The sequence below is a fragment of the Oenanthe melanoleuca genome, chromosome 4 (genome assembly GCF_029582105.1).
Source record: "Oenanthe melanoleuca isolate GR-GAL-2019-014 chromosome 4, OMel1.0, whole genome shotgun sequence".
Taxonomy (NCBI): Eukaryota; Metazoa; Chordata; class Aves; order Passeriformes; family Muscicapidae; genus Oenanthe; species Oenanthe melanoleuca.
This window is the reverse complement of record NC_079337.1, coordinates 61,763,469-61,784,558: the sequence shown is the minus strand read 5'-3', so window position 1 is coordinate 61,784,558 and position 21,090 is coordinate 61,763,469.

Genomic DNA, 21,090 nt, shown 5'->3' with positions numbered 1-21,090 from the left:
TTTTAGTGTTGGGTGATGTGAAGTAGCTTGCAGGAAATGTTCTGGAATGGATTGAATTGACACTTACACAGAAGAGTTTTTGATCTATAGCTCTTAATGCCCTTGTCAAAGGCAACATCATGGACTTAGCTTTTCAAACTGATGGAGGAGGGGAGTGAGAAGAGCAAAAGAGGAAAGAGAAAATGAGAAAAATTAAAATCCTTAGTAATTAAAAAAAAAAAAATCAGTAAATGCTTTGGAAAAAAACAATGATATAATTTTTTCAAGTATTTCTTAAAGTATTTTAAAGTCCTCCTTAGGAGACCATCATTAGGAGGCCAGGCATAGTAGGGAGACAGTAAACAGGGAACAATCTGATTGTCAGATACAACAGACTCACTGGCACTGAGCTGTGTCATAGGGTGACAAAAACAATATAAAATCTTTTAAGGCTGCAAAGTCAAACATTCTGCCATTAAAAAATGCCAGGATTTGTGTTGTTTTCAGAGCTTTGATTTGCCTCCTCTTGTATTTGATTGCAAGGCAGTCATTAATGGTAGAAGTGCATTAGTGGCTAGAGAGGACAGTAGTCATGTAATGAGCCACTTTTCAATATTTTATTCTCTTTTTGGTGCTTGATAAGGGACTCCATGGCTTACTACTTACTGTTCAAATTCTGCTGTGAAGGCAGAGTTACCAGTTTTGTTATGCATTTTTCAGTGATATACAACGGGGTAGGAGCTGAGAGCTTCACAAACAGAATTCAGTTTATTTTGATAATATCCTCATAAATTAAGGAGAAAATAGCATTACAGCTAATTACATTACATTGCAGCTCCATTTTTAGCCATAAAAGCACAAGATTAGAATTTAGGCTTTCAGCAAAACCCTGTACCCATTTCATGGCCAGCCATGAAAAATTGGTTTATAAGTGACTAATTTAGTAGTCTGTGAGAAAGATAAAAATAGAATCCAGTTCTTTTGAGCTGCATACAAATGCCTTAGCCTGGAACCAGTATTTTTTCCTCCTGCAGTCATTGTGTTCACTGTCTGCAACAAACAAGCCAGGATTCTCTGGACAAGATCTGATTCATCACACAATCCTGACTCATCTCCAAACCATGGTCCATTCTGTTCACTGAGTTGCTATATACAGCTCTATGCCAGCAAGCTAGATATGCTTCCCTAAACATGATGGAAAAGTGGTAGAGGGAGAAAAAAAAAAGAAGAAAAAAAAAAAAAAAAGAGTTAAAAAACCACCATTCCTGCAAATATTTCTAGCAGGCCAAATGATCCTGGTATTCCTCTGCCTCTCTACCCTGATGTGGCTTCAGTGTGTCTGTGCACATGTAGGTTAAATATATAAAAACACCTTTATTTGAAAGATGGGTTAAAAACGGCTCATGAGGTGTGTGAAAGACAAGAGCTGAGATGGAGAGGAGGAATTCTGGTTGCCAAGAAGGTTAGGGGAATTTGCTGGTAGGAAAAGGAGGCCTCATTTAGCTCTGGGAAGATGTGTCTTGCTGTTTCCCACCACTGGCCCAGATGGTTAATGTGATTGTGACCTGTGAAAGATAACAGGATGCCCTCGCCCTGAGAGATTAAGCACTGTAATTCATTGCACCACTTCCCTCCTTAAAAAGAGCAAGATAAAATCGGTTCCTCTCATCCTTTTCCTGATGGGTGGTGGAGCTAAACCCCCTAAAGAAGTGATAACACAGAGGTGAGGGACTGTTTTGCCTTAAAATTCCTACCAACAGCCTTCTTGTGGGTGTCCTTCAGCTTCTTGATCTCTATAGGACAGTGTCTGGAAGCTGTGGAGTGCCTTTGCTGGGACTGTCAGTAGTGATGAGTGCATAAACAAGATAATTCCTAGTGGTTTTCTCATGGCTGTAGTCCTCTGGCTACTCTTCCAAATGGCAGGAGAGCCTAGAACTCCTCAAGTTGAGCCTGGAACTGCTCAAGGTGCAGCAGAACAGTGGGGTGTGTGCAGCAGACAGGGTCGGGTGGCACCATTAGTGTATTACAGGTCTGCAAGTCACTCCTGAGACAGGGACATCCTGCTTGAGCACCTGTGTATGAAGTGTAACAACGGCTGAGGTGGCAGCAGGGCCAGGTTTGGGTCTGCTGCACAGCTCTGCTCTGCTTGAGTGGCTGTGGCTGCTCCAGGTGGGCATACAGGGCTACCAGCCCAGCTTTGCTAGTGGTTAGAGAATTCCTGCTCCTCCTGCAGTACAGGCAGACTGGATCCCCTTTACATTACCTTATGTCAGGAGAAGAGATTGAGACCTTAGTGCCAGGATTGAGAAAGAAGTCGAGTGTTTGATGGATTTTTGTGCATGAGGATGCAGCGTGCTCAGTGAATCTATATGTGCAGTAAATGTAAAGAGTCTCTGGCTCTCGGGAGCAGAAAGTAATAGAACATTCATGGGCTTGAATTCACAAGCTGCCATAAGTTTTTACAGAACATTTTTAAACTAAGGCTTTCACAGGCTCATCACTTGGCCCAAATTTATCCAATGACTCATAGGAGCAGTGAGAAGCCCATCCCTGGTACAGAGAGTTTCCCTGTTAAAGTTTGAGGCTCTGCATCGAACTAGGAGGTGCACTAACATTTTAACAGAGCAGCCTTGCATTCCTTTTATTAAAATGGCCATTCTTCAACATTTTATTCTCATAAACAGCTGAACCAATCTCTTAATAAACAAGCAAACAAAATACCCTTCAGGTCCTCAGCAATCAGCCAGCACAGAAAATCTCATTCAAACAGTTAAGGCTGAATTTGTAAAGTGCTGATGACAAACCTAGTAATGAAAGTGTCAGAAGTCATGACATGCAGTTACTTACTTTTATAGGTTACTAATTAATAAGATTTTGTGCCTTCTATTTCTTGCAGCTGTGTTCCTCAAATCAGTTTAGTGATGTCAATCAGAAAGGGTAAGTTTTAGATGAGTGAACTCAAGCCTTTATGTTTTAAATTAGATAAATTATTAATTATTGCTTGATAATTATTAATTAGTTCAAGCAAGACTGAAAAATGTGAAATAGGTGAGCTAAGCTCATAGCAACAGTTTAGAATATGAAGGGATGCATCTTGCAGCGTCTGGGCTTTCAGGCTGTTTTGTTACAGAAGGTAAGCATAGATATCTTAATTTCCACTTGAGAGATCTGCCCAGATCATACCTGTTCTCATTTCTGTAACCAAAAGGTGGCAGCATATTGTCTTCTTTCCCTTTCCATCCATACCAGCTCTAAGCTCCTGAATAACCTTTCTTGCTCAGTTTGTCGGAATGCCAGGAAGTCCAGAACAATCATGCTGACTCAGGAACACTGATGAGATCTTATATAAAATCAACTCTTTATCACCTTCAAATAGAAACAGGAATAGATCAAGGTCTGGTGATTTTATTCCATTGTTTCAATGACAGCATGATTGACTTTTGGAAATATGAAGAAGGGTTAAATTTAAATTAAAAGGGTTAAAGTGGTGTAACTTCTGAAGAGACATCTACCTATAGAGCTTCACACTTTTGTTACATTAATGACTGTTAAAAAGCCTGAGGCAGATAATGTTGGTATCTGCCAGATATTCTTGCTGTGTCACCCTTTAACTCAGTTTTGTTCCTACTTAGGTACTTCCTGCTTTGGCAAATAGACAGAAGGCCAGTGGGCATCCAAAGGAGCAGCAAAGGTGAGGCAAATATGTCAGGCAGTGCAAGTACCAAGGTGAAAAGTACATGAATGTACTGCTGAGGTTTGCTGCATGAAGGCATCAGTTCAGAGGCTTCTGGAAAGATGCCCAGAGACACCCATTTCCCATTTGGCTGGTAAAGAGATCTGGAGGTGGAGGAAAGCATTCTGAAACACAGGCTGCTCTCAGATCTACAGAGGTGCTGTGTACTTGGCACAATGCCCCAAGTCCTCAGGAAACACAACTGCTACAGAGCACTGCAGTGTGAGTCCTCAACAGCTCAAACATCCACGTGCATGTCAAACTCATTCCTGCTCTCTGCCCTGGTTTCCCATGCCCAAACTCCAGGTCTCAGTCATCATTTCCCTGCTGCTCTGTGGCCTGGCCAGAGATGGGTAAGTGACACTCTCTGGGGTGTTGGGTGGAGTTAACAGTGCTGTTCCTGAGGCTCTGGGGAGCTTTTGACCATGAGGGCAAACAAAGCCCTTCAGCTTGAGAGGATTTAGAACTTCTGTTAGCCCCAGCTGGAGAACAGGTGTGCAGGAAGGATAAGAAAATATCTAGTAATTACAGAAAAGTTTGGGTCACTTTCAATCTCCAGCTCTGTAGATGCATATTAAAAGTCTCCCATAAGTCCAAGCCTCAGCAGCCATTCAGTGTGAGCCCAGAAGCTTTTCTGAAGTTACATGATACACTCAGTTTGTCGGGTTGCTGCAGCTGGTCTGGGCTGTGCAAGCAGCAATCCACGTGGCATTGTTCCTCCTGTGTTTGCTGTCCACAACTAGAGATCAGAGCAGGATGGAGAATTGAGGAGAATGATGTGGAAGCTGGTGCTGACAAGCAAGATGCAGATGCAAGGAGGGTTGCTTAGGTGGATGAGAACAAGGGATCCTCTGTTTCAGTCCTAACTGCCAGTGGAAATGCATTTTGGGGAGTAGCTCACAGACTGAGGACACAACTCATGCAGAAGTTAGGGGTCATTTTAAATTATTACTCATTCCTTCAATTGGAAGATAGTTTTTGGCCTGATGCCTCTGACACAGGAACAGCATTCATTTAACTAAAAACCTCTCCAGATGTCACATTCTCCCTCCTAAGAGTAGAAGAGGAATAACAATGCTTATATGAAAATTTGATGTGATATTAGCCCAGCACAAGAGAGCAAAGTACTAAAATATACTTAGCAATGAGGCCATGTAAAAGTACATTTGGAGGAGGATTTCCAGGCAGTAGTCTGGGTCTGTCATGAGTACAGATGCCTTTGAGGGAGGCTGGTAGATTTTGATGTGGTGGTTGTATCCAGGTGCTGCTCAGCAGCACAGCACTGGGTGTGTGGTTTGATGTGCAGTAATTCTTGCTGAGCAGCCACTTCACTCTGCTGTGAGTGGCTGCTCCTGGCTGGACAATGCCTGGAACTTGCCTTCCTATTTAATCTGGCATCAGTTCAGCCACCTTTCCACAATGTCAGCATTGACTCTGGAAAGAGATGATAACCAACAAAAAGTGGCAGGGAGATTGGAATTGATCATCTCTAAGGTCCCTTCCAACCTAACCCATCCTGTGATTCTGTGGTGAGCCCCAGCCACTTCAAGTCTGTTACTCAGATGAAGGATGCCTCCCACCAGCCACACTTGGTTTTGTGGCTATCATCAGAGAGACAAAAAAAGGATAGTATAATTGATATTCTTGTATGTACTTAGAAATGCACAGGTGGGAAAATCCTCTGTGAATTGTCTCATATTTCACATATTGTCAGCCAGGTGATGTGTTAATACAATTCAGCCATGATATGAGCAGATTTCAAAGCTCCTTGTCCATTGCTCCCTTCATTTCCCACCTCTTGTTGAACAGCTGGTCTCTGGAAACAGAGGAATTATTTCTGTTTGGAGGTTTCAAAACCAGCTTGAAAGATAAAGAACAGAAAGCACCTCAGTATGTTCTCTCTCTTCCTCATTGCTAGCACAGCTGGAAAATTGTCCATATGACTGTAAATCTCAGTCCTTTTTAGACTGGGAATAGACATTCAGCACAGGTTCTATTTTGAATAGGAATCTATTTTCCTCTCTCCTGTATTTTAAAAACATCTGTAGTTCACAGCTATGATCAAAACTGATAAGTCTGCATGTCAAAAGGAAATGCCAATATAGTATGGTGTGACATGAACAGCCTCCAAACATTTCCTTATGGCTTTTATTTCTGCTGGTGCAATAAAGGTATTTTCAACATTTGTCTGTCTCAGAAGGTGGGGTCTTAAAATGGTATCTTCTTTATTCTGGAAAGTTACCATTTCTGCTGCCTTTATACCCCTCTCCTTTTCTCCAATGACATTTGCAATTTCACACTGATTAGAAGAGCCATAATTTATGGGTTGAGAAACATCCCCTATCACAATATTCAGCCTCTTTTTCACCTGGATAGAATATGCTATCAAAAAAAAGTGCAACCAGCATCAAATTTAAATAGCTGATCTTAAGATAAAAGGTGACTCCTGGCATAATCAATCTTCAGAGGCCATTCTTATGGAAAAGGTGACAGTTTAATCCTCTGGTAATTTCAGTGTTTGGAAAGTGGCAATTTTCAACTCCATCTTGGAAGAAATTAATTGCCAATTAGGGCATTCTATAGCATGAAGATGAGATGTCTAAGTGCAGTATGTGCCTCTGCTCTCCAGTATACTTTTACACTTATATCTAGACCTGGCCTGTAAAAATCCACTTGTTTTGGTAGTTGCTATTAGTTAATGAGAAGCAGCAGGCTTTTTGAATAATGTAATGACTCCTGACTGTGCTTAATTACAGCTTTTCAAAAACATACATCTGACACTTCCTCCAATAAATAAAATAGTTGACTAACTACAAACAGTCCAACTAATAAAATAATTGATAGTAAAACAGCAAATATTTTCTACTCTCTCAGAATTTTGAAATTCCAGAATATGCACATGCTTTAATTTTTTTTTTTCTTTTTAGCAGATTTGGAGTAGAAAAGCAGCTTGGCAGGTCTAAGTGAAGGGTATGAGGATACTAATGAGGAGAAGCACTCCTGAAGTTCAGGATAAGGATATTGCTGGCCTGGAAGTGAATAAGTTTTCTCTCCTCAGAAAGGAAACCTATCTGGAGCCAGGCAATCCTGCCTCCCAAGGAAGCAAGGTCTCTCTGCTGTTTGGCTGATGGGAGGTACTTTTCCTCTCTGGAAGGCAGCAGCTCTTGCTGAGCTCAGAACTCAATTTAAGCCAGGAGCTGACAGCTACAGCCTCTCACAAATAGCTCTGTGAAGGGGCTGTGGCTCCTTTACACAGCCCAACAGCTCTGCTGGCTGCCATGGGCCATCCTGGCTGTCCCACACCACCAATCTGTCTTCCAAACCATGTATAAACCCCTCCAGGAGCATCAGTGCAACAGGGCAGTGAATCAAATGGTGCACATAAAGGAAAAATGTTAAATACTTCTAGCTTTAAAATTGCCAAACAGATGTTCTTTGGTTTTGACTCAAAACCATTCAGGTTTAAATACAAAAGCAGCTGAGCCAAGTGGGAGCATTTCAAGCTCACAAAACCCACTGGAACCAACAGGGAATGGTAGGCTTGTTTTGTTCTCACACCAGTACCTAAATTCTATTTCAAGTGCTTTCTCTGAATTAATTTCTGTTCCAGGACAGTGTATGAAAAAACTAGCAATTGGAGAGGTTAAGTGAGGATCACAATAAAAGTTGTAATTCAGCTTTAACAGCCCAGGATGCTGCAGCCACGTTTGTCTGCCTGCATAATGCATGCTTTTTAAAACACTCTAGAAAGCCTTGGTACCTCTTTGTCAAAAGGATGCCTCATCTAATGCTACTAGAAAACCTTTCTTTGCCCCAACTATATTGTAAAGATGATACAAATCCATAAGAATTTCTTCTTTTTTAATCTTGATAAACTATTTATTTCAAATTGATTATTAAAAAACCTCCTCATATGACAGCCCCATTCCCTAGATGTGAAGCCATTGCCTCACAGTGATTCAGGGTCAGTACCTCTGCAGAGGTGGCTGCCCATGTTACCAACATCAGCCTTCATAAGTGCACTGTTAGCACAGACATTGCAGGAATTTATGCTGTGAAAAATTGGGTCTTTTAACTCTCACATAATCCCCTTTTTCTTCCTCCTGATGCAATTTCCAGAATGTAGTGGGAAATGAATTTAAAGATATCTGTTTTCTGAGGAGAGTGTGCTGCTCTCAGGGATAAAAATGCAGGATGCTGGCCCAGAGAAGATTCCTTGGCAAGAGAAAAATATTTATGCCATCAAGAGCTCTCCCTTGCTCTTTCCATTTTTGGGATGTGGACATGAGAAGTCACTTGTGCATTATCACAAATTCAAACACAGCACCTAAAATAATGCAGGAGGGTACTGTGGACTGCACATTGCTGGGGACAGACTCCTCATCCAGAAGAAATTAAGAGAAATAGCCAGGGGGTCACTGCCCTTGTCTTTCCCATATCTCTAAATTTAAGTGGAAAGTCCTAGAAAAGGCAAGATGGGATTCAGTGTGAAAAATGTGGAGAACCTCTAGAGAGGGCCTTTCCAGCACTTGTACAGCCTCCTGTTCACCTTGGAGCCAGCTGTTACTTTTTAGGAGATGGATTGAGCAGCTTTTTCTCTCAGCCCTCCCCTGCCTGTAACATTTTCTTTTTTAAAAATGCGTGTTTGTGTCTTGCTGTACTCAAATTTCTGATATACACTGACTCAGCACTGGCCCAGCACCCATTCTGAATTACTGACTGATCTCAGGGAAGCTGTGCCACTCACCAGCTCCACAGTATTTTGAGAGGTTCCCAGGTGTGTTAGGAGTTCTCAGGGTGGTTATTTGACTTTGTTCTACATCCACCTCAGTCTGTCTGGCTGCAGCTGTGCTAGGAGCAGCCAGGCAGCCGAGCTGGTGGTGCTGGCTCTGGTGGATGGGACAAGGGAGGGTCATTCAGTGACACTCCACTTCTCAATGACTCTCTGCTCCATTGTGCCAGAGGATCAGCTACAAGGGGATAAGGAGCCAATGTGTTCCTTCCAGCCATCTTTCTACAGAACAGTAGCATTTTGGCAGGGGAGATGTGCAGAAGCAACTATTTCTTTGGAGGGTGGATAAAATGCACTCAGAGAGCTGAGTGCCCAAACAAGGGTCAGCATTCAAACACTGCAGTGAGCATTGGAGAATATCAGGGGCTGAGAGACAAAAGATGTCACATGGGAACAAAGAACTAAGAGCTAGAGAGAATGAGTAATTACAGCAGAAGTTATCTAAGAGAAAAGAGCAGTACATGAAAGGAGCAGAGGCTGGGTAAGAAAAGGAAGTTCTTAGCTGAGACACTTCTTTCCTTTTCTCTCTACTGCCCACAGTCCTGTGCACATCTCTAAGCACCTGGTAAAATATCTTCTGTGAGTTCTCTTCCTCCTCACCTTGACAGTTTGGCTGCACTGTAAATAACCCGTTCCTGATTTTTAGCATAAGCACTGTTTCACACTATTAAAATTGCATAAGCTCCTGTCCAGCTCCCACACAAGCAGTGCTGAATTTTGGAAGAGCGTTTGGCTGCTTTGCCAGGCAGATTCACCTATCAGACACACCTGCTTGCAGTGTCCTGACAGCTCTGGGTTCCACCACAACAGTGAAAATCACCTTTTTCTTGATTTGCTAAGATCTAAATTTCTAACACCAGTAATCCACAGAAGTCATGGTAATGGGATGTGCAAAGTGAGCAATTCTTTGTAATTCATGGAATCATAGAATCAAAGGGTTGATTTACCTTTAAAGGCCATCTAGCTCACAATGCAATGAGCATTTTCCACTAGATCAGTCTGCTCAGAGCTCTGTCCAGCCTGACCTTGACTGTTTCCAGGGATGAGACATCTGCCACCTCCCTGGATAACTTTTTCCAATGTGTCACCAACCACATAGAACCAACCACATTTTCTTCCTTTTATCTAAATCTACTCTTTTTTTCATTTTAAACCATTACCCCTTGTCCTATCACAATAAACTAAAAAGTTTGTCCCCCTCTTTCTTGTAAGCCCTCTTTACATACTGAAATGCCATCTGTTTTAGAGTATTTTAATACACCTCTCACCATGGCATATTTGTTTTCCTTTTTCATCCTCAACTCCTTAGGATACACTTTTGTTTCTTTTTTCCCCATGGTAGGGACTTTTGTTGCTCTTTAAGTGGGCAGATGTGAAGATGAGAAATGCAAGAGAAAAATAAGCATTTCAGTGGAAAATTTCAGCATTCCAACCTCCCAGGAGGTTGCCAGTTATTGAAAGGCTTTTATTGAGAGGAAGATTTTGCAGCATTTTCTAATTCTGGTCAGGCTCTGCATTCACCATATTTCTTCTGAAGCTACTTGTGCAAACAAATGTCCTGAACAAGATTGATTTGTTCTCAGTTTTCTTAAAGTACATTCTGCATAATCTCAGAGCTGCAGGATTGTGTTCTGTAAGATGAGTTTGATACTGCTGAGATATTTAAGTGCCACTCTTTCTACATACACTCATGTGGATGATAACCACGTTCAGTGAAACCCAATAATAACAAAACCATGAGTGTGAGTGTGGAAGAAAGCTGAGATATTTCCCTGGGTGATAGGAATGGAAGGACACATTGCTGAGAAACTGAGGCTGGATGTCAGAGCACAGAAAGGCATTCAGCTGTGTGGGGACAGCACTGGCAGCACTAACACAGGTCCACAGTGGTACCTTAGTAAATAAGAGGACTGGCATAGGATTCTTCATAATCTGAACATCATCTGTTGTTTTGAGGGTTGTGGTCACTGTGTATCTCTCTAGAATGACAGCCAGATGAGTTTGAGGATTTGGGGATTGTAATTTGGTTTTGAGTGTGTGTTAGAACTTGATCCCTGCCTAGATCAAGTTCTGGACTTTCTAAGGGTGAGAATCTCTCCCAGCTCTGATCACTGATTCTTGATTCAGTTACTTGGACTGCAAGTAGCCATGCTTTTAACGGGGGTGGTTCTGGTCTGTTTTTCTGGATTTCAGCCAAGATTATGGCCACTATAGTGATACTTATGAAATTCTAATTGTTTATTTGCCTTTGGCCTCAGTCTAAAAACACCCAAGGTCACAAATGAGGAATTAATTTACAAGAAAATTTAAAGGCAGACATGAATAAGCTTCTAGCTGAAAACTGTACAGTCACAGCTAGTGCAACATCAGGGTAGTACTGCACTATCCTGCTTGCAATTTGTAGCTGTCATTGTAGAAAGGAGAAAAAATACATAAAGGAGAAACTACATCCATCACCTTGCAAATACCTTGGAAACATGAAATGAAGTTAGAGATGCAGTTTTCAAACACAAATGTGTGAACATACATCCATCTTTAAGCTATTAAATAATAGAGATTATAATGTCAGAATTATTGATTCTCAATGAGATCCAAGTATTGGTGTCATAAAAATCATCCTGGATTAGTCTCTTGGCTGCAAAAGGGCTGATTTATAAATCAGAGAATGGATCTGGAGCCCTCTGAATGTGGGTCTTCTGTAATTTGAGAGCCCTGGTACAGACTTTGGATAATAAACATCTTTTTGAAGGAAAAAAGGTCTTCATAAACTTCCAATTTTAGCAATCTCACTTTCTTTAGTTTCTCCCATTTCTCTTTCTCCAGGCAGCCTTTGCAAGGAGACTGGCTAACAGTGCACTATTATTCAGCTGAGATTTCTCCAGTGTTAGAAAAGGCCCTTGGACTTGGGTTCCAGACTGGGAACCTTGGGAAGTAGAGGTTTGTTCCCTTCTAGTTCAAAGCCCATTCTAGTGCCTGCATATTTAATTGCTGTAGAGTACTCAAGACATCCCTGTGGAATCTGCAAACAAGTTAAAGTTGCAGCTCTTATGTACCCTGAAATAGCTCCAGCACAGCTTTATTCCCAAGAGATGTGTGTGCAGGAGGGGGCAGAGGCAGAGTGCAAGCCAAGGATGTCTCAGTTAATGATAACCCTTCCTGAATATCACCATGGGATTTTTAGATGCTTTTCAGCTCCCAGAGAGATACAGGAAAATATGACCCCAATTTAGCATCTCATCCAAAAAGCAGTAAGTGGTTCTGACAGTGCAGGTCTCCCTCAGATCTGTGTGGAAAAGTCAGAGTTGGATGTGAGCCCAGCCTTAGCATTGTGCTGAAACTCAAGATTTTTGGGTCCTAGAATGACTTCAGGCAATCCATACTGTGAACATAGGGACTGTGGGATTCAGAGTTAGTGACAAGGAAATTGTTCCTAAAATTACTGGTGGGGAAAATGGAAGGAGGAACAATTGCAATTATTTGCTGCTACCAAGAGAGGCGAGACCTTCTTCAGGGAACAAAGGCAGGCTTTGCTTCCTAATCTGGTCACCCTGACACATCCCAGGAGCTTTACATTGCAAGGAAAAGAATAAGGGGCTTGCTCTATGAATAGCTCATATTTCAGAGTGTGGCAGAATGAAACCAGCTTTAGGAAGTTTGACTTTATTGCAGATCACATGTGCCTGGAGCCCTCTATCAACACCCCAGCCTTGTGGTGCTGCACCAAGAGCAAACACAGCCCTGCCCTGGAGATATCACAGCCAGGGGGACAGGGGGACAGGGGTCACAGCCAGAGGTGTGAGGCAGGGACATACTGGTGTGACAAACATTTGCATGGCCAGATTCATCCCAGGCTCTGCTTTGTGGGATTCAGGGCAGAGGTAAAGCATAAAAGTACAGTTGGTAGAAGACAAGATGGTACCTTGTGGGGAGATTTTTACCATGATTTAGAGGGCAGGCTATGAGAAAACATAAAAGTGTCTCCAGGAGAAATGACAGAATCTGTTATCTTTAGTGAGGGAAGAAAGTTTTCTGTAGTGACAGGATATTAGATTTAAGAGCCAAGGAGAGACCAAGCAGTGGAGAGGCTTAGAGGTAAAGGCTTGAGCTTTTCTTCCAATCCCACAAAAATATTTGTAGTATCAAGACATGTGCTATCAAGATGAAAAAATGAAATCTGAGTAACAGTGCTTTGATGTTTCTTGGCTGGTGGGGATCTTGAAAAAAAAAACAAACCCAAACCATTGTGTTCAGCTTCATTATGGAAAAAAAGCTATAAATTCTCTCTGTTTTCCTCATGAATGATCCCCAGGGGCAGCTGGGGAGTTAAGCTGCTCCAGCTTTCATGCAAATGTCACTTTTCACACTCAGCCTGTGGTGCCTCATCAGCACCACTGCAACTTTGGACACCCCAGTGAAATCACACTGAGGGTGTTGTGCAGGTGTTGTACAGTTCCTGTCTTGGTCTGTCCTTCCCTTGAGCTGGCAGCTCTGTGACCTGTGCTCTGTGCATGAGGGATGGAAGAGAATGAAAGGTTTTGTTTGGATTATAATATTTTGTTGGTTGTGCCTCAATATCTTTAACATGAGAGCTGTTCCCACTCTGCAATTCCATGAACAGACTATGCAATGTATTTTTATTGTGTTAAGCCTAGTTTTAGAAACAAATAATTCTGAATCAGAAAGCCAGAAATTATCAAAATTTGAAAATTGTCAAAATAATATTTTTCAGAACATTTCCCAAATAAAAATTTCAAAACTTTCAACAATTCAAAATTTTTCAGTGTGTCCTGGCAGCCAGGAGAGCCAACCATGTCCTGGGGGCATCAGGCACAGCATGGCCAGTGGGGACAGGGAGGGGATTGTCCTGCTCTGCCCTGGGGTGGCCACATCAGTGCTGGGACAGTTTTGGGCACCAAAGCATAAAAATGACATTAAACAGTCAAAGAGTGTCCAAAGAAGGCCATGAGGATGGTGAGGGTCTGGAGGGGCCATACAGGGAGAGGCTGAGGGCACTTGGTCTGTTCAGCCTGGAGGAGACTGAGGGGAGAGCTCAGTGCAGGCACAAATTCCTGAGAGGGGAAGAGGAGGGACAGACACTGATCTCTGCTCTGTGGTGACAGGGACAGGCTGAGGGAATGGCCTGGAGCTGTGCCAGGTTGAACATTAGGAAGAGGTTTTTCACCCAGAGGGTGGCTGGGCACTGAACAGGCTTCCTATGGAAATGGTCACCAGCCTGGCAGAGTTCAATGTGTTTGGACAATCTGGCCCATGGTGGGACTCGTGGGGATGGTCCTGTGCAGAGCCAGGTGATTGATGATTATTGTTGGTCCCTTTAAACTCAAACATTCTATGATTCTGTGAAGAGTATTCTGAAATGGAATGTCTGCCTCCTATACAGAAGCCCTCCTCCTTGGTGAACTGGTATTTTCCACTTGAGAAAATTTTAGCTTCAGTGGAGAGAAAAACTGGTGCTTAACAGAGTGCAGAGTGCAGTGAATAAAGAAGAAATGTGTTTAAAATACTGAAATCAAAGTTGTTCTTTGAAGGATAAATAGATCTAAGACAAGGCTAAGGAAGAGACATTGCAATATTGGTATGGGATGCTTAGAGTAAACAATTTAGCATCTGAATGGCAGAAATAGATTTTTTAAAGTTTATTTAGTGGAATTGGAAGCCCATTGCATGGGTCTAGAAGAATTAATCAGTGATAACACCCAAGGTACCAGGACTGGCTGCCTGGTGTTACTGTTGTATTAGAGAAAGGACAGGGTTTGGAAGAACAGATTTACTGGGAATGATCAGGCCAAGAAAAGGCATATATAGATGGGGGCAGGTGGTGTGTGTGTGTGTGTCTATGTGAATATCTATGTTATTTATGAGGAAGGCAGGCCAAGGTGTGAGATTAGAGGGTGGAGAGTGATCATGAATGAAGTTTTGCTTTTGTAATTTATGTATAGGCAGATACTAAATCAGACCAAATGGTTATCTCTAATGCTAAATCTTGTTTTCCCAAAAGAACAGTCTCTAAAAATTATTTTCCCCTGCTATGTTTTTGTGATGTATACAGATGGCAGTACTACAATTAATCCCCTCTTGAATCTGCTCATGGATGCTGTAACTTCATACAGCAGCACAGTTACACACTGAACAAGCTGAAATTTTACCTTCTTACCTACTTACCTGAATTAATGGGAGCAAACCACTCATCTAGGGTGGTACAGGAGAGACAGGTTATAGGGCAAGTTGAAAAGAAAAATGTTATCCAGCAATTCAGTCGTAATTCTGAGAAGGAGCTTCTGCTCATGAAAAAAAAAAGGTTGTGTGCCTGACCTTCCTGGGCACAGAATGCCCCCAGTTTTCACCATGAAATCATTGAAGATTGAGTCTCCTCTGAACCAGCTAAAGCAAACACAGTGCACAGTCCTTTTGGAGGTCTGTGCACATTCCTCAGTGTGGTGCCTGCCCTCAGCTGGGCTCATTCTCTCTGAAACTAGCACTGCTAGTGTCTAATTTGTGATGGGAGATGTGGTTTTTGTGGGGTGATGTAATCCCTGAACTTAGCTTTGATTTGATAAAATCACTTTTATCATCTGTATTCCATTGTATTATTGCAGTCAGTACTGTCCTGGAGTGCAGCTCCTAGGGCAGTGGGAGGGGAATACAAGTGGAGGCTGGAAAAGAAGGGTCTGAGTTTGGGCTCAAGCTCCCACTCAGAGTTTTAGGGGCTGCAGCTGCTCCTGGCAGCCCTGGGATGGAATCACAGAAGCACTGAGAAAGCAGGCATGAATGCTTATGACCCCTATAACTCAGAACCATTCAAATGGCAGGCAGGGCACTGAACAATTCCTGAGTGCAATCCGTGGTCCACCCTCATTTCCCATAAAACAGCTGTAGTTTGTCATGGCTATTTTCAGCCTCTAGGCAGCAAATTTGTTTGAACCAGGCACCACATCCAGCTGCTCAGACTTCAGGAAAACCATTCAGCAGACTTAAAGAGAGATTAATTAAATGGCCTGGCTTTAAAAACCTTACCCAGAGCAGGTGAGTCAGTGCTGGATCTTGCATGTCAGAGCAGAAACATCCTTCCCCAGCCCTGGGAGACACAGCCCGTGCCTCTTTAAATCTGCGCTGCGTGCTGCAGTGCTCTGCATTGTTGCCATGGCAGAAATCTCCCCATAGTAATAACCTCTTTCAGAGAAGGTTAAAAAGAGACAGTGCACATGCTCAGAAATGCTGCACTTGTTCTCTTAGCAGTTTGCAGCGGCCATTTCAAAGAAACCATCACAAAGACAAGAGAAAGATCAGGTACTGATATTTTTTCCTTTGTTAAAGGGGGTGACTTTTCTCTTTGATAGAAGTCCATGCACAGATCTGTCTCTGTTCCCAGTTGCACAGCAGAGACAGACCATCCTGGAAGCCTGTCGGTGATTATTCCTTGCAAATTCTCATGCAATAACTAAGAGGCAGGAGTTAGGTGTGATTTAAGATTAATTGTTTTGCAGTGGGGCTCACATACAAAGCTGAGCTGACTCTGGGGTAGGTAATGGGTAAGGTACCCCAAAAAAGTTTAACAGTGTGTCTGTTTTGTTGCACCTTTGTACTAGTCATAGTCAACTATGAGAATAGCCTCTGCTCCTACTGACCAGGAGGCTTCTTCATCAGGTACTTCCAAAAGAAGCTGGTGTTGTCCTAATTTGCTATTACTTGGAGACACTCTGCTGCATCCTATTGCAAAGACTGGTATTTTTGATTGTACTTGTTTTTATTGCAGATCACCATTAATTAAAACAGAAAACCCAAGCCATTTGTAGTGATTTTAGTCCCTTTATTTTAGAGATGGTAGAGATAAGAAAAAGGATCACATCAGGTTTAAATAGTGGGTGGGACAGGAAACCAAATATGAGGGTATAGAAATTACATTACCCTGTCTTTTTGTTGCCATGGGCTCAAGTATATTTGTGGCTCTACTTGTACATGTTTGTCTCTTGCTTCTGAGCCTTTCCCTACCCTTGTGTTTAGTTGAGGTGCACAGGAAGGGGATGTGTGTGATGCTGCTCCTTGCCTGGGTGAATTGCTGGTTTGCATGTGCTGCAAGTGTCCATGCAGGATTTGCAGCTTCACTTTAGCTGTGTCTGAAAAGGTGGATTGCACACATTGAGGAGCAGTCTTGTTCTGTTCTGTGTTTGTGGCAAAATGGGGAAAACCCTTCCCTCTCCTGCCTCCCTCTACTGCCTTTCTAAATGTGAAATGCAATCTGTTCTGGGGAGTGCTGTACTCTTACATTCAGTACATGCAGATCTAATGCTCTTATGCAACATCTTTTGCTCAGTAAGCACCAACTTGAAAATCAGAAAGAGGCAGAATGTTGTCCTGCTTTCCCACAGTTAGCTGAATGGATTTTTATGTGAATTTTATTGTGTTGTGGTAACTTTGCCTTATTTAAGTCTTTCTTTATTCCATTTTGATGTAAAAGAATGAAAGGTAATCTTGGCTGAGCTAAGGACCTCTCTAGCAGTGTGCCAGGATCCTTAAGGCTTGGATTAAGATCTCTACCAAGCAGCTGCAACTTGAGCCAGTTCTTTTCACTCTGAACAGTTTACTTGTTGGGTCAAGAAAATACTTAATTTGAAACTTATAAAAAAACTTGCCTCTGTGTGAAGGGAAACTGTTGCTGGACCAGGCTGTACCAACCTCAGGGCATGGCATGGCCAGGCTGTGGTGTTGAGGAGCAAATGGATGGCTGCAAATAAAGGCCTGAAGCCCAGATTAGGAGGGGAAACAGAAGATCAAAAAGTTTTGATGCATTTACCATTAGAAATTCCACCTATGAATTTGTGAAGGTTTAACAAAAGTATTTTCCTTCAAATACCCCTTCATAAATGAGTTATTATAATCAGCGTGCTGTGCAATGCTAGTGGTTACCTTTAGTTATTACACTTGTGAAAAGATGATGCAGTAAAACAAGCCAGAAGCCAAAGACCTTGTTTCCAGGTTCTGTTTCAGCCAGCTCTGTAATCTCAAAGTCTAACAGTGAACCAGCTCTCCAGATTCATGTCTGTGACTGTGTTGAAAAAAGTCACAGACCAGGCAAAGCTGCTGGCATCCTGGCTTTCAACTGAAGGACACTAGGAACTTCTTGTCTTGTGTAGGGATGTTCTCTCCCAGTTGAGTTTTATGTACACTCTGCCCTAGATCTTCTGGTATTTTGTTTCTTTCAGAGGAAGACTGAGAATGCTTGAGCCATCAGGAGCATCAACTTCTTTGTAACAAAACCCTTGTGCAGTGTCCCTCACTAACTTGTTTGTATCTCTTGACGAGCAGAGAAGCACCAATTCCCAAGATGCTGGCACCCTGCCTCCTGAGAAGAGCCGTCCTTACCGTTCCTTTCGTTTTTGTGGTTGCACTGCTTGTCACGGAGCCTGCTGGAGCTGACCCAGAAGCAGGAACAGCCATACCAGCTGAAAGTAAGGACCACCCTGCAGTCCTCTCCCACAGCCCCTGCTGAGCCCTCATGTTGCAGGACCCTGAAGTTTGCCCAAATAATTCAAACTGTTTTGGATGTCTTGCCTATGTTGTTTAAAAATCCCAACCTGATAACCCAGCAGTGCTTTTTGCTCCTGCATCCAGAGCTCTTCACTCTCTTATCCCTGTCTCCTGCCTGTTGCTGTCTTTCTTGTAGCTGAAATCTGCCACTGTTCTGCACCTTTTCTTTTTGTCCATTGTGTTAGCCCTTTCTATGCCAGCAATCACTGTGTTTGCTTTTCAGAGACCTTTCTGAGACTTGTTCTTTTTCAGCTGACATTGACTGTTTGTTGTATTTTGTTCTTGAGAATGTTTGCTGCTTTAAAGTCATGAATTTTTATTAAAAAAATTCACAATGAAGATGCCAAGGAAGCATTTTGTTAACACCTAGTCTTGGGGCCTTCAACCACCTAATTCTCCTTTGCTGATCTGTGTTGACTTTATTTTGACATGTCCTTGCATCAATGTGAAAAACTGCTGTCCTCTCCTTTTGTCCAGTGTAAATATAACAGCACTGAAGTTGGGTGATGGTACAATGATGGAGCAGGTCTTTAATGTGGGGGTTTTCTCTCTTTTTTTCTTAGCCAGCTAAAGGATTTGGCAGGCTCCCTTTCTCCAGCAGGCAGAATTCCTGGTTAGCAGTCAGATAGTGAGCTGGAAGTTCATTCTCCAGCTGTCAGAGCATGTACAGTCCAACATCAAGTGTTTGCACAATGAGCTTACAGACAAGACAGACACAGCAGGATTCTCCAACATAGATTTCATCCTTTGGTTCACACCAGGCCCCAAAGAGCAAACTAAACCTGGGCTCAGAATTTCTCACTTGTGCAGTATTTCTGGTGAAGTTGTCAGCCAGGCACAAGCACTGAGAGGCAAATGAGAGCAGATGTGGGGCCTGACAAGTTAAAGATGTTTCATCCTGTCTGCTGGGGCACAGATCTGTGGTACAGGGTGATCAAGGCACAGCAAGCCTTGTGGCCTTCAGTCTGAGTATCTGGATCTGGGAACATTCTCTCAAACACTCCAGTAAATCCAAATTGTAGTTCTGCTTATCAGCAGTGCCCACTAATAACAGGGCATTTGTTTGGGCAAAGCTGTATCATATTCAAAGTTAGAGGCTGGTGTGTATTTATGATATTGTAGTCAGTTTTATTCCATTAGTTTTCTATTTAGGGCTCACATTTGTTAGATTAGGAGATGAGATTTTTCTAGGGAACAGGTTAATGCTTTCAGACATTATTTCTAAAAATGTGCCCAGGGTTGTGGAGCAAAATGAAAGGCTCAAGTTAAGGGTTTAATGTTTCTATACATTGAGCTGTGGAAGGAAAAGTGGAACAGCAATATAGCAGGAAGAAAAATATTAATGCAAATTTGAAGTAATTCTTTTATAATTGAGAGACTGAGTGAACTATCATAATGAACCAATTGCAATTACCTGTAGGAGCACCTACATCAGTACTCACTCTGTGCACTTTCTGTAACTCTGGTACTCAAAATCACTGTTTAATCCTTCTAGTTAATTCTTCATGCCATATAATCATGATTCTCTACTAAATGCTCTCCTAGGCCGCCCTTGTGTTGACTGCCATGCCTTTGAGTTCATGCAGAGAGCTCTGCAGGATTTAAAGAAGACTGCCTATAATCTAGACACAAGGGTAAGGAAACATTAAATGTCTTTTTTTTTTTTTTTTTCCCAATATAAAAGAAAATTATGTGGGTAGAAATAGATAAGGTGGATGGATTTTGCATGCTCATGAACTGTACTGTCCTGTGCTCTAAGGTGAGGCTGGTTAATTACATTCCACCTCTCTGTGCAATAATCTGTGGAATTCTCCTTTGGGGTATCAGGGACAATAGGAAGTATAGGAAAGTGTGAACTGACTATCCTCTTGCCAAATTATAGTCATTACTGTTGCTCTTCTCACTCCAAATGCTAAGCACACACCTTTGTTTTTATGTCAGGGGGAGTAAGGACAGAATATCATTTATATTTATTACCCAAAAAGAAAAAGCCAGCTCAAACAAAAAGCCTCCTAAAATAAAATACTCCCCTGCACATGCTTTTATCCCTGGGGAGAAGCTAAGGGAGGAAACATCATCCACAGAGAGTTTTTACATTTCTCTGATTTCATAATGATGAAAAATGCCACAAAGTAGAACAGCATAGGGAATGAAATTGTTTGGCTTGCAGTCAGTGTGCAGAATGTGCCAGGGCTGGTACCCTCCTCCAGTGGGGATGCTGAATCTGTCTCTTGCTGCTGCAGGCTGCAATCTGTGCCTGCCTGTCCCAGCTGCTGCAGATGGTGTGTCCCAGGAGGGGCTGTGTCCCTACCCCCTGTGCACCCTTCAGCTGAAGTGCTGTGGATACACTCCTGCACAGATTGTTCAACAGAAGGCACTGAAACTTTTCTGCTTTTCTAATCTATGGTCAAGGTTGTTCACAGGTCAGAGCCTGTGAGCTGTTGTCTTTGAGGAATGGTTTGAGGTTAATTCAAGCAGGGTCTTTGATATTTAGGTGAAAATACAAGTGCATGAACGAAGATGCCTTGAATTGTGACATGCTACAGAAAAATAAACAAACATTCCAGCAGAACCAGATTGGTATGTAGCACATTTACAGCTAAACAAAATCTGTTCAATAATAACAGGTCAAATATATTTTGGGCTTCTTGAAGAAATCTTGCTAATGAATCTGCTGAGCACTTTATACAACCCAAACAAGATGTTCAGATTGTGCTGCAAAGTCCTTCTAGCACACCTCTTCCTTCTATAAACCTCTGAACTTTTCATCAGAATTTCTACATCTTGAGCAAAATCTCTTAAAGGTTTCTCTGGGTGTCTGACTATGGTAATGACCTTTATGAAACCTTCAGCTTGCAGACCATGAGAAAATCTTTATAAAACACAGATATCCCAAGCAGGAGTAGCAATAAGAACCCCAAGGCTAGCAACTGTGTTTTAATACTTTTTAAAAAATAAAAGACAGCCAAAGAGATAAAATGAGGACAGAAAAAGGGTCAGTTGAGATGAATATCCTATTATTTCACACTTGTAGATTTGATAG